The 14,002-nt window shown below is 40.4% G+C and overlaps 1 long non-coding RNA gene across 1 annotated transcript; it reads right to left on the bottom strand.

The window, feature by feature from the left end:
* Positions 1-854: 854 nt before the first annotated feature.
* LOC138989171 (uncharacterized) lies at positions 855-14,001 on the bottom strand. The gene is made up of 3 exons (XR_011465381.1): positions 11,789-14,001; positions 9,805-9,909; positions 855-1,597 (listed from the first exon to the last, which is right to left on the bottom strand). It is a non-coding gene; the product is annotated as an uncharacterized lncRNA (long non-coding RNA).
* Between the last annotated feature and the right edge of the window lies 1 nt (position 14,002).

The following is a 14,002-nucleotide window of genomic DNA, read 5'->3' on the forward strand; positions in this document are numbered from 1 at the left end:
ATGGCTGCAGTCACCATCTGCAGTGATTTTGGAGCCCCCCAAAATATATTCTGTCACGGTTTTCATTGTTTCCCCATCTATTTACCATGAAGTGATGGGACCAAAATGCCATGATCTTCGTTTTTTGAGTGCTGAGTTTTAAGCCAACTTTTTCACTCTCTTCTTTCACTTTGATCAAGAGGCTCTTTAGATCTTCTTCGCTTTTTTGCCATAAATGTGGTGTCATCTGTGTATCTGAGATTATTGACATTTCTCCCAGCAATCTTGATTCCAGCTCGTGCTTCATTCAGTTCAGCGTTTTGCATGATGTACTCTGCATATAAGTTAAATAAGCAGGGTGACAATATACAGCCTTGACGTACTCCTTTCCTGATCTGGAACCAGTCTGTTGTTCCATGTCCAGTTCTAACTGTTGTTTCTTGACCTGCATACAGATTTCTCAGAAGGCAGGTCAGGTGGTCCATATTCCCATCTCTTTCAGAATTTTCCACAGTTTGTTGTGATCCACACAGTCAAAGGCTTTGGCATAGTCAATAAAGCAGAAGTAGATGTTTTTCTGGAACTCTCTTGCTTTTTCTATGATCCAACAGATATTGGCAATTTGACCTCTGGTTTGTATTGGTGTATAATCAGTTAAAGCCCAATATAAAAGAAAAAGTTTAAAAGAAAGAATGAAGGAGCACTATTCTGTTTTCTTTAATTAATTTTTTATTGAAGGATAATTGCTTTACAAAATTTTGCTGTTTTCTGTCAAACCTCAACATGAATCAGCCATAGGTATACGTATATCCCCTCCCTTTTGAAACTCCCTCCCATCTCCCTCCCCATCTCACTCCTCTAGGTTGATACAGAGCCCCTGTTTGAATTTCCTGAGCCATACAGCAAATTCCTGTTGGCTATCTATTTTACATATGGTACTCTTTCCATACATCTCACCCTCTCCTCCCGTCTCCCCATGTCCATAAGTCTATTCTCTATGTCTGTTTCTCCATTGTTGCCCTGTAAATAAATTCTTCAGTACCATTTTTCTAGATTCCGTATATATGTGTTAGAATATGGTATTTCTCTTTCTCTTTCTGACTCACTTCACTCTGTATAATAGGTTCTAGGTTCATTCACCTCATTAGAACTGACTCAAATGCATTCCTTTTTATGGCTGAGTAATACTCCATTGTGTATATATACCACAACTTCTTTATCCATTCATATGCCCATGGACATCTAGGTTGCTTCCACATTCTAGCTATTGTAAATAGCACTGCAGTGAACAATGGGATACATGTGTCTCTTTCAATTTTGGTTTCCTCAGGGTATATGCCTAGGAGTGGAATTGCTGGGTCATTTCCTCAGATAGCAGAACAACTGCAGCAGCAAAATCTTGAACATCTCAGATAGCAACTCCTGGAACAGCAGCAGCCTCAAAAGGTTGATAACCCCATCTTGTGGTCTTTATTGTTACCTCTGTCTACTGTCTGTCACTTGGTGATTTTTCTTCAGCTGGTTGTTACTCGGAAGATGAGTCTTTTCAAGACCTTTACAGTTTTTGTTTGTTCTGTTTTTTTTGTAATCTCGAAATGTGCTCTGGCAGCTTATATATCTGTTGAGAAATTATGGAAATTATTTTCAGCATTCTGGAAGGAATTAGAGGACAGAAGACATGGTGTTTCAATATTACAGTGTGAAACTTTTTTTCCTCTCAGTTCCCTGTTAAGCAAGATCATGGTGATTTTGCTATTGTTGATGATGATGATGACTAAGTAAGTTGCTATCTTTAATTAGACTCTTGGTAGGTGGCAAGAGCTTTATTAGGCATGATTACAGTTAATGCTTATCAGATAGTTTTTTTACAGTTCATTTTAATCTTTCATTTGATCCTTTTCTTTAAAAAGGTATAGTTTCTTTGACCACATCTTTTATATGCTGAGATATAGGTATTTTGAGTCTCATTTACATTGTAGGAAATTGAAGCTTAGTGAAATGAAGCATCCACTGTTAAAGTGCACTGCTACTATGAAATACCTTCCATCATAAGACTCACCATTATTTTATATATACCTAAGAATTTTAAAATATTTCTAAAGTATGTGTAGGCTTCCCAGGTTGCACAGTTGTCTCCTGCATTGGCAGGAGAAATGGAGTTTCAATCTCTGAGTCAGGAAGATTCACTGTTCCAGAATTCTTGCCTGGAAAATTCCATGGACAGAGAAGCCTGGCAAGCTACAGTCCATGGGGTTGCAAAGAGTCAAACAGAACTGAGTGAATGGACACACACACACAAATTACATGTAACATTCCATGTAGTTTTAAGAATCTTCTAAATTTCAGACATGATGAAATGTAAAGTTGTACCTTAGAATGGATAACATATGTCAAATTATTGTGAAGCTAAGGTTAAATCCATTGCAAAGCCTGATGTTGCTCTATTTGAGAAATAGTTATGGATGTAAAACTGTTTACATTATGAATTTCTGGGAATCTCATACTTCTTCTAATCAAATCTTTTTGGCGCTAATGAATTTAATACAATACCACAAATGTTTTTAAAGTATGAGCATTGTTAGACTGATGATACATTCAGAGAAGAACAGAGAAGCATTTTGCCTCAAGTAAGCTCTTCTCTAGTAGAATATGTATATCTATTTGATTACAAGGTAGAATATTGGTTTTGTAATAGAGGTATAAATGAAGGACTATGGGAATATGGAAGAGGGAAGATTAGTTTCTATAGAAAACCTTAGACACTGTTAGGGTCTGACGTTGTCCTTTCAATGCAAATGGTAATGGATTTTGTTGATATTTGTATGTTGGAACTTGTACCTGGAATCATGAGAATGCAATTCCATACCTTGTTTTGAAGAAATAATTCTGATAGAAGTAGGTGCATTATTTTATGTCAGGAAAATAAAATATATCTGTGCTTGAGAATTTAGGAACTTGAGAACAAAGGAGAGTAAAAAACATTTGAATATTATTTAAAAACACAAGTTGTGATTCAAGGAAAGGAAACAGATTGTCAGTGATATAAGAAACTTCAGAGCTGTTACAGAGCCAAGAGGTGGTAGTAATGGAAGTTTATTTACTCACCTATAAATGTGACACTTTCGAATTTCCTTAGTTCTAACTTCATTTCAGAAGTTTTAGCAGAAACAATAAAATGAAGGTTTAACAGAAAAAGAAAAAAAAAAGAATTCTGGTCTTAGTTGATTGCTTTATATATCATGTCCACGATTGTAGAAGGTATAGTAATAGAATCTCTTTGAAAGGAATAAATGTTCTTAAAAGCTTCCTTGTTCAAAAATGGCAGTGAAGAAAAAAAGCAACTTTTCTTAGGTGTAAGATGAATAGGGTTTAAACCTATCACAAATTTAAAATTGAAGAGTAAACATCAACAGAGCAGCAGTTAAATTCAATCAGTTGTGTAATTGGCTCTACAAAACCAGTTATGTTTTTAAGATGAAGTGTTTTTATTTAAATATGTTTTTATTTAAGATGGGGTGGAATATGCAGAAAAACTAAGTGTTTCTATTCACCGCTAAGCTCAGTGTGGCTACCTAAAGTTTTCATAGTCTCAGAGTGAAGAGGATATTAGGATTGCTAGTGCCGCTCTGTTTCTTGCAGCCCTGACCACACTTGGGTAAGGGCTTGAGGTCTTTTGTCAAATGATGGAAAGCTGGTGGAAAACGGGAGAACTTTCTGAAAATGGTTGAATCATGAGGAACTAACAATCACGTCATAAAAGGAATGATTTCTGTTGTCTTGAGTAAGTTGGAGTTGTGTTTTGATAATTGTTTTATCAGATATCCAAAAGATGTCAGATAATTCAGAATGAAATGCTCATGATGAAAGTGATAAGACAAAGAACTTTAAACAAAGTGTTAGAAATAAAAAGATTAGAAAAGATTCAGCCAATTAATAATAAAGAGCTATCAGTGGGATATCAGCAATATGTAACTTACTTTGCTTCAGTAGTTCTTTATTGTTGTTATTTGGTCGTTAAGTCTTGTCCAACACTTTGTGACCTCATGGTCTGCAGCACACCAGGCTTCCCTATCCTTCACTATCTCCCGGAGTTTGCTCAGATTCGTGTCAGTTGAGTCAGTGATAATATCTAACCATCTTATCCTCTGTCACCTGCTTCTCCTCTTGCCCTCAGTCTTTCCCAGCATCAGGGTCTTTTTCAGTGAGTTGACTCTTCGCATCAGGTGGCCATAGTATTGGAGCTTCAGCTTCAGCATCAATCCTTCCAGTGAATATTCAGGGTTGATTTCCTTTAGGATTGACTATCCGAGGGACTTTCAAGAATCTTCTCCAGCACCACAGTTTGAAAGCATCCTTTCTTCAGCTCTCTGCTTTCTTTATGGTCCAACTGTCACATCCATACATGACTACTGGAAAAAGCATAGCTTTGACTAGACGGACCTTTGTCAGCCAAGTGATGTGTCTGTTTTTTAATACGCTGTCTAGATTTGTCATAGTTTTTCCTCCATAGCTTAGACCTTAGATGTAGTTAAGGGTCCAGTCAACCTAATGCTAATTGCAAGATCATAAAATAAATTGTAGTTGAATTTTATCATAATTTTTAAATACAGTTTTATTTTTTGGCTGTCCTGGGGCTTCCTTGCTGCTTGGACTTTTCTCTAGTTGGGATGAGCTAGCTTCTCATTGCCGGAGAAGGCGATGGCACCCCACTCCAGTACTCTTGCCTGGAAAACCCCATGGATGGAAGAGCCTGGTAGGCTGAAGTCCATAGGGTCGAGAAGAGTTGGATATGACTGAGCGACTTCACTTTCACTTTTCACTTTCATGCACTGGAGAAGGAAATGGCAACCCACTCCAGTGTTCTTGCCTGGAGAATCCCAGGGACGGGGTGGGCTGCCGTCTATGGGGTCGCACAGAATCAGACGCGACTGAAGTGACTTAGCAGCAGCAGCAGCATGGTGGTTTTGTTCCTAGTTTTTTAAGGAATCTCCATACTGTCTTTCATAGTGGCTGTATCAATTTACATCCCCACCAACAGTGCAAGAGTGTTCCCTTTTCTCCACATCCTCTCCAGCATTTTTTGTTTGTAGACTTTTGGATGAGGGCCATTCTGACCGGTGTGAGATGATACCTCACTGTAGTTTTGATTGGCATTTCTCTAATAATGAGTGATGTTGAGCATCTTTTCATGTGTTTGTCAGCCATCTGTATGTCTTCTTTGGAGAAATGTCTGTTTAGGTCTTTTTCCCACTTTTTGATTGGGTTGTTTGTTTTTCTGGTATTGAGTTGTATCAGCTGCTTGTATATTTTGGAAATTAATCCTTTGTCAGTTCTTTCAAAATTTCAAAAATTTGCTATTTATTTTCTCCCATTCTGAGGGTTTTCTTTTCACTTTGCTTATAGTTTCCTTTGCTATGCAAAAGCTTTTATGTTTAATCAGGTACCACTTGTTTACTTTTGTTTTTATTTCTGTTACTCTAGGAGGTGGGTCATAGGGGATCTTGCTTTGATTTATGTCATTGAGTGTTCTGCCTATGTTTTCCTATGAGAGTTTTATAGTCTCTGGTCTTACATTTAGATCTTTAATCCATTCTGAGTTTATCTTTGTGTATGGCATTAGGAAGTGCTCTAATTTCATTTTTTTACATGTAACTGTCCAGTTTTCCCAGCACCATTTATTGAAGAGGCTATCTTTGCCCCATTGTATATTCTTGCCTCCTTTGTCAAAGATAAGTTACCCATAGGTGCATGGGTTTATTTCTCAGCTTTCTATCTTGTTCCATTGGTCTATATTTCTGCTTTTGTGCCAGGACCATACTGTCTTGATGACTGTAGCTTTGTAGTACAATCTGAAGTCAGGAAGCTTGATTCCTCTGGCTCCATCCTTCTTTCTCAAGGCTGCTTTGGCTATTCGGGGTCTTTTGTGTTTCCATATAAATTGTAAAATTTTTTTGTTCTAGTTCTGTGGAAAATGCCATTGGTAATTTGATAGGGATCACATTGAATCTGTAGATTGAATTCAGTAGTATAGTCATTTTCACAATATTGATTCTTCCTACTCAGGAACATGGAATATCCCTCCGTTTATGTCATCTTTGATTTCTTTATTTCATTATTGTCTTATAATTTTCTGTGTACAGTTCTTTCATCTCCTTAGGTAAGTTTATTCCTAGATATTTAATTCTTTTTGTTGCAATGGTGAATGGGATTGATTCCTTAATTACTCTTTCTGATTTTTCATTGTTAGTATATAGAAATGCAAGTGATTTCCGTGTATTGATTTTGTATCCTGCAACTTTGCTAAATTCACTGATTAGCTCTAGTAATTTTCTGATACTATCTTTAGGGTTTTCTATGGACAGTATCATGTCATCTGCAAATAGTGAAAGTTTACTTCTTGTTTTCTGATCTGGATTCCTTTTATTTCTTTTTCTTCTCTGATTGCTGAAGCTAGAACTTCTTGAACTATGTTGAATAATAGTGGCAAAAGTGGACACACTTGTCTTGTTCCTGATCTTAGGGGGATGCTTTCACTTTTTCACCATTGAGAATCATGTTTGTTATAGGCTTATCATATAGGCCTTTACTATGTTGAGGTAGGTTCCTTCTATGCCCATTTTTTGAAGAGTTTTAATCATAAATAGGTGCTGAATTTTGTCAAAGGCTTTTTCTGCATCTATTGAGATGATCATACGGTTTTTATCTTTCAATTTTTTTAAATGGTATATCACATTGATTGATTTCCATATACAGAAGAATCCTTGCCTCCCTAAAATAAACCTAACTTGATCATGGTGTGTGCTTTCTGATGTGCTGCTGAATTCTGCTTGCTATAATTTTGTTGAGGACTTTTGCATCTATGTTCATCAGTGATATTGGCCTATAGTTTTCTTTTTTTGTGTTGTCTTTGTCTGATTTTAGTATCAGGGTGATGGTGGCCTCGTAGAATTAATTTAGAAGTGTTCCTTCCTGTTCAATTTTTTGAAAGAGTTTTAGAAGGATAGGCATTAGCTCTTCTCTAAATGTTTGATAGAATTTTCCTGTGAAGCCATCTGGTCCTGGGCTTTGGTTTTTTGGGAGATTTTTTTATCACAGCTTCAATTTCAATGCTTGTAATTGGGTTTTTCATAATTTCTATTTCTTCCTGGTTCAGTCTTGGAAGATTGAGCTTTTCTAAGACTCTGAACATTTAAAAATCAAGCCATTTTGTCACTATTGTGGACAGGACTTAGCACAAAGCAAGACTACCAATTTGGCTAGAAGGCTACTGAGGGTAGAAATTAACACCTTGGCAGTATAACATGACATGAGTTAGGAAGTGAGCTGTGAGCACATTATTGCTACTTCTCCAGCCTTCAACAATGTTATAACACATGTATTCACTATCCTTGTACCTACTTAACTGATTTCTCTAAGACTGAGGACCACCCTTACTTCTTATACTAAGAACCTGAGCATCTAACACAGTACCTGATACAGTAGGTTGCTCCCTACTGCATGTTGAATAAACAAAGTCAATCACTAATATCCCATACATCCCTATGTTTTCTGCTGCTGCTGCTAAGTCACTTCAGTTGTGTCCAACTCTGTGCGACCCCATAGACAGCAGCCCACCAGGCTCCCCCGTCCCTGGGATTCTCCAGGCAAGAACACTGGAGTGGGTTGCAATTTCCTTCTCCAATGCATGAAAATGAAAAGTGCTTTCTAAAGATGTAGATTCTTTAAAACAGATTGTAGAGCTTCTAGAGGTAAGTATATTTCTAGTTAAAATGCACAACTCTGTGGATATATTCTATTATGTGATTAAATGATAATCCTTCAAATGGACCAATAATAGAAATAACCGTTCTTGGGAACACTGAGGTGGGGGGTGGGGTGCAGTGAGATGAAAAATACTTGTGCATAGAGTGATATGTCAAGGACACTGTCTGGCCCTGGAGTTTGCTATGGGTCCTCAGCAGAGAGAGTCTAGTGAATTTTAAGGTTCAGCGGTAGGAAATAGACACCCAAAGCAGGTGAGATGGAAAGAGTGCTATGAGAAACAGTAAGTATCACATATAGTTACAAATAGGGAAAGGCAGACCAATGAACTTGGATCCCTGCCAATTTTAAAACCTAGCATGCAGTTGCTATGTATTAAAGAAAAATTTGAACTTCGTTCAATTCAATATTAAAGTGTTTCTATTTAGAACTAACTACCTGGAATGTGAAGTCAGGTGGGCCTTAGAAAGCATCACTATGAACAAAGCTAGTGGAGGTGATGGAATTCCAGTTGAGCTCTTTCAAATCCTGGAAGATGATGCTGTGAAAGTGCCGCACTCAATATGTCAGCAAATTTGGAGAACCCAGCAGTGGCCACAGGACTGGAAAAGGTCAGTTTTCATTCCAATCCCAAAGAAAGGCAATGCCAAAGAATGCTCAAACTACCACACAATTGCACTCATCTCACACACTAGTAAAGTAATGCTCAAAATTCTCCAAGCCAGGCTTCAGCAATACATGAACCATGAACTTCCAGATATTCAAGCTGGTTTTAGAAAAGGCAGAGGAACCAGAGACCAAATTGCCAACATCTGCTGGCTCATCAAAAAAGCAAGAGAGTTCCAGAAAAGCATCTATTTCTGCTTTATTGACTATGCCAAAGCCTTTGACTGTGTGGATCACAATAAACTGTGGAAAATTCTGAAAGAGATGGGAATACCAGACCACCTGACCTGCCTCTTGAGAAACCTATATGCAGGTCAGGAAGCAGCAGTTAGAACTGGACATGGAACAACAGACTGGTTCCAAATAGGAAAAGGAGTACGTCAAGGCTGTATATTGTCACCCTGCTTATTTAACTTCTGTGCAGAGTACATCATGAGAAACGCTAGGCTGGAAGAAGCACAAGCTGGAATCAAGATTGCCGGGAGAAATATCAATAACCTCAGATATGCAGATGATACCACCCTTATGGCAGAAAGTGAAGACGAACTAAAAAGCTTCTTGATGAAGGTGAAAGTGGAGAGTGGAAAAGTTGGCTTAAAACTCAACATTCAGAAAATGAAGATCATGGCATCTGGTCCCATCACTTCATGGGAAATAGATGGGGAAACAGGGGAAACAGTGGGGGCTCCAAAATCACTGCAGATAGTGCTTGCAGCTATGAAATTAAAAGACACTTACTCCTTGGAAGGAAAGTTATGACCAACCTAGACAGCATATTAAAAAGCAGAGATATTACTTTGCCAACAAAGGTCCATCTAGTCAAGGCTATGGTTTTCCCAGTGGTCATGTATGGATGTGAGAGTTGGACTGTGAAGAAAGCTGAGTGCCGAAGAATTGATGCTTTTGAACTGTGGTGTTGGAGAAGACTCTTGAGAGTCCCTTGGACTGCAAGGAGAGCCAACCAGTCCATTCTAAAGGAGATCAGTCCTGGGTGTTTATTGGAAGGACTGATGCTGAGGCTGAAACTCCAATACTTTGGCCACCTCATGTGAAGAGTTGACTCATTGGAAAAGACACTGATGCTGGGAGTGATTGTCAGGAGGAGAAGGGGATGACAGAGGATGAGATGGCTAGATTGCATCACCAACTCGATGCACATGAGTTTGGGTGGATTCCGGGAGTTGGTGATGGACAGGGATGCCTGGCGTGCTGTGATTCATGGGGTCGCAAAGAGTCGGACAGGACTGAGTGACTGAACTGAACTGACTGAGAGTAAAATCATTTGTTTTCAATCCTGCTATTTGGAATCAGATGGCAATGAGCTGAATGCATTTGCACTTTTCAAATGGGGTGACTTGATGCAGAATACCCAACCTCAACGTGCTTAAATTTCTTTACCTGGTTATTGTGAGACAGAAGTTGAATAATACAGGTGAAGCATTCATGCATGGCCTGACTTCTGATAACTGGACAGCAAATGTCAATGGTTTCTTCTTTTCTCTTCTGAGTGATTTCAGCCAAGCAGTCAAGCAGAAAGAAGAGCTTATTAGAGGTAGCACAATGTCAAAATCCTCTGTTCTGTAAACAAACTGGAGTTGTGCCAAATAGTGTCTACTATTCTACTATGGCTTCAGTGGAAATAAGGCCCCCAAAGCTAGACTATGCAGGCTTTAATAGGTCAAATGGAAACCAAAGTTAGAGAAAGACAATATCAGAGTGACTTCTTGGTCACATAAAAGTCCAGGGATTACTATACAGTCAATCCCAGTGCTTTGTGACTGTTATGGGTCTGGGTAGCTTCTTCATCTCTCCTAGGGATGCTAGGCACCTGTTTCCCAGCCCACAGGGTTATTGTCTCTAAAAACTAGGTTCTTGTCTTGGTGGAATGACTCCTAGAAAATTAAACTACAGTAATTTCTAAGGGTCTTCACATTAAGTTTCCAGATGGTCTCTAGGAATTAACATACCTTCCTAAGTATTAGAAACCATGGAAGCTGGACTTCCCTGGTGGCCCATTGGTTAAGACGACTGCTTCCAATGCAGGGGGTGTGCATTCGATCTCTGATCTAGGAGCTAAGATCCACGTGCCACAGGATGCAGCCAATAAGTAAATAAATAAAACTTGTTTTAAAAGAGAGAGAATTAAACAACAACACAGAAACAGACTTACAGACTTTGAGCATGAGCTTATGGTTGCAAAGGTGTGGCAGGGGGAAGGTGAGGGGAGGAGATAAGGAGTTGGGGATGGACATGTACACACTGCTATATTTTAAATGGATAACCAGGGCTTCCCTGGGGGCTCAGTGGTAAAGAATCCACTTGCCAATGCAGGAGGCATGAGTTTGATGCCTGATCCGGGAAGGTCCCATGTGCCATGGAGCAACAAAGCCCATGTACTGCAACTATTAAGCCTGTGCTCTAGATCCTGGCCTGGGAGCTGCAGCTACTGAAACCTGCACACCTTAGAACCTGTGCCTGGCCACAAGAGAAGCCACTGCGATGAGAAGCCTGCACACTACAATTAGAGAGTAGCCTGAGCAGCAATAAAGATCCAGCACACCAAAAATACATTTTAAAAAATTATTAAAAAAAAAAGATAACTGACAAGGACCTACTATACAGCACAGGGAACTCTGCTCAATGTTACGTGGCAGTCTGGATGGGAGAGGAGTTTGGGGGAGAATGGATGCATGTACATGGCTGAGTTCCTTCGCTGTTCACCTAAAATTATCACAACATTGTTAACTGGATATATCCCAATGCAAAAAAAAAAAAAAAACCATAGGAACCACATAGACACCACATAGACTCTTACTGTACGGGGAGCATCTAAGACAACAAAGAAAAATGCACTCTTTATGTGCTTTTTAAAGTAACTCTCTAGGGAATTCCCTGACGGTCTGGTGGTTAAGACTCTGAGCTTCCACTGCAAGGGGAGAACAGGTTCCATCCTTGGTCGGGGAAATAGGATCCTGCTGCTGCTAAGTCACTTCAGTCATGTCTGACTCTTCGGGACCCCATGGACTGCAGCCCACCAGGCTCCTCCGTCCATTGGATTTTCCAGGCAAGAGTACTGGAGTGGGGTGCCATTGCCTTCTCCGAGTAGGATCCTAACAGCCTTAATAACTTATGTGGGGCTTAGTATCAAAGGTCTAGAGCGGCCTCTCCAGGCACGGTACTCAGAGTAATTGGTATCAGGAGGGTTACTAAGTGTTCTCAAGATAAGTTATACTAAAAATTGGTTCACTCGGGGCATCTTGCTTTTCAAAAATACCCTGATTTAGTTTCAGTCAGGTTTTGCCAGAAAACTTGAGTAAGGGTTCCACTGAGATTTCAAAGACATCTCTCACTTTCAATTTTCACTTGACATTGAGATTCTCACCTTTGAGCATCAAGCAGTTGATCTCTCTCCAGAACCCTGAGGGGAACCTGCCCTTCTTGATGCTGGTGTGAGGAGGGGGCGCTCCAGGCTATGCCCCTACATAAATTCCTCCCTGGGCTCCACATTAGGAGGGCTCCGCAAGCACATTCAGTGAAGGTTGATCAATTCTTGACTCTTGGCCAATGTCCACTGAAAGAGTAAGTGTTCCGCACAGTAATTTAGACTTGCCCACTGCAATTACAATGTATTTTGAAAGCAGGGCACCCCTGACACCTCCTCAGTGTTTGCACAGGCACAAAATTAGGCTGATGTGCTGTAGTTGCAGAACACACATGGGTTTGCAGTCAAACAATTCTGTGATTTTTCAGCAATCGATTTTACTTCTTTGAGTCTCAGTTTCTTAATTTTCAAATCAGAGGTAACAGGAGGCATCTTACAGGATTGCTGTGAGATTTCAGTTAAGACAAGGTTTAGAAGGAACTTAGTGCAACAGCTGACACACGCAGCAGATGCTCCATCAGTGGTCACTGCTATATTTCCCATTCTTTTTTTTTTTCATCCACAAGGACCATCCTTATCAGTGTCATAGAAACAAGAGACTGCTGAGGCATTGTAGATGGGACAATCTCATTTTCAGTTTACTCTCAACTTTTTCTGCTGAGATTATCCATTCACTTTGAACTTTAATTCTCAGAGGTCTATCATCTTGGAGACATTCAAGTTAGAAAGAACTGTGGTGTGAAGTGATCAAATCAAAGTGAAGGATTTGGATAAGAATAAAGATGCTGTTTCTCTAACTTGGCCTTGGGACAGGCAGAGCTGAGTGAGGAAAAGGAATGAAGAGGTCCCCTCCCACCATGCTTAGTGCTGACTCCAGGCTACAGGGCAAAAGGCAAGTGAGGGTCAGGGATCAGGTCAATCTGTCCTTACAGGGCCCCCTGAGATCATCCGTACAACATGAGGGCTGATTAGCATTTTGGGGGAGGGGGTGGAGGAGTCCTCTGGTGAGCAGGTCAAGCTGGAATCAGGACAGTAAGAAGATCTCTAACTCCACCCTTCTCAAAAGCATCCAAATTAAAATCCTTAGGAAACTTCCCTGGAGGCTCAGTGGTAAAGAATCTGCCTGTAATGCAGGAGAAACGTGTTCGATCCCTGGGTCAGGAAGATCCCCTAGAGGAGGAAATGGCAGACTACTCCAGTATTCTTGCCTGGAAAATCCCATGGACAGAGGAGCCTGGCAGGCTACAGTCCATGGGGTTGCAAGGAGTCGACATGACTGAGCACGAGCAAACACAAAACTAAGGGAAGCTAAGAGTTGGGATTGGGGTGGGAGCTGAAGGTGAAGTATGCTGCTAAGTCACTTCAGTCGTGTCTGACTCTGTGTGACCCCATAGACAGCAGCCCACCAGACTCCCGTCCCTGGGGTTCTCCAGGCAAGAACACTGGAGTGGGTTGCCATTTCCTTCTCCAATGCATGAAAGTGAAAAGTGAAAGTGAAAGTGAAGTCGCTCAGTCGTGTCCGACTCTTAGTGACCCCATGGACTGCAGCCTACCAGGCTCCTCCATCCATGGGATTTTCCAGGCAAGAGTACTGGAGTGGAGTGCCATTACCTTCTCAGAAGGTGAAGTACAAACAAGGAAAATGCTGAAGACTAAAAACAGGGATCATGTAATTTATTCTGATCTGGTTGCAACCTGAGAAACTAGATTCCTTTTTCCAAACCAAAAAAACAAGTCACCTGCTTTCTTTTTATGTTACTCACTGTATCACTGATGCCAATAGAGACACCTTAATTGTGGCCATGAAGTGAACCCCTTTAGAAGATGCTTTTCTTCTGCTCCTCTACAGAGTGTGCTTAGCTGAAAACTTCTGGGTAACTACAATAATTCAGACACAATCCTAGGTACAACTTCCTCTCCCTTCTGCTGCTGCCAAGTCGCCCCAGTCATGTCCGACTCTGTGCGACCCCATGGACGGCAGCCCACCAGGCTCCCCCATCCCTGGGATTCTCCAGGCAAGAGTACTGGAGTGGTGGAGTGGGTTGCCATTTCCCTCTTCCTTCTAGAAGAGACAAAAACGATCCATGACAGACAAGGATAAACCACGTCTTTCCAGTCCTAATCACGGATGCCACAAAGACACACACCCAGAGATTCAACCAATCAAGCACCAAGGCCTTTATCTCTGAACAAAATAATGATGAAAGGCATGAG

This window comes from Bos mutus, chromosome 9 (assembly GCF_027580195.1).
Source record: "Bos mutus isolate GX-2022 chromosome 9, NWIPB_WYAK_1.1, whole genome shotgun sequence".
Classification (NCBI taxonomy): domain Eukaryota; kingdom Metazoa; phylum Chordata; class Mammalia; order Artiodactyla; family Bovidae; genus Bos; species Bos mutus.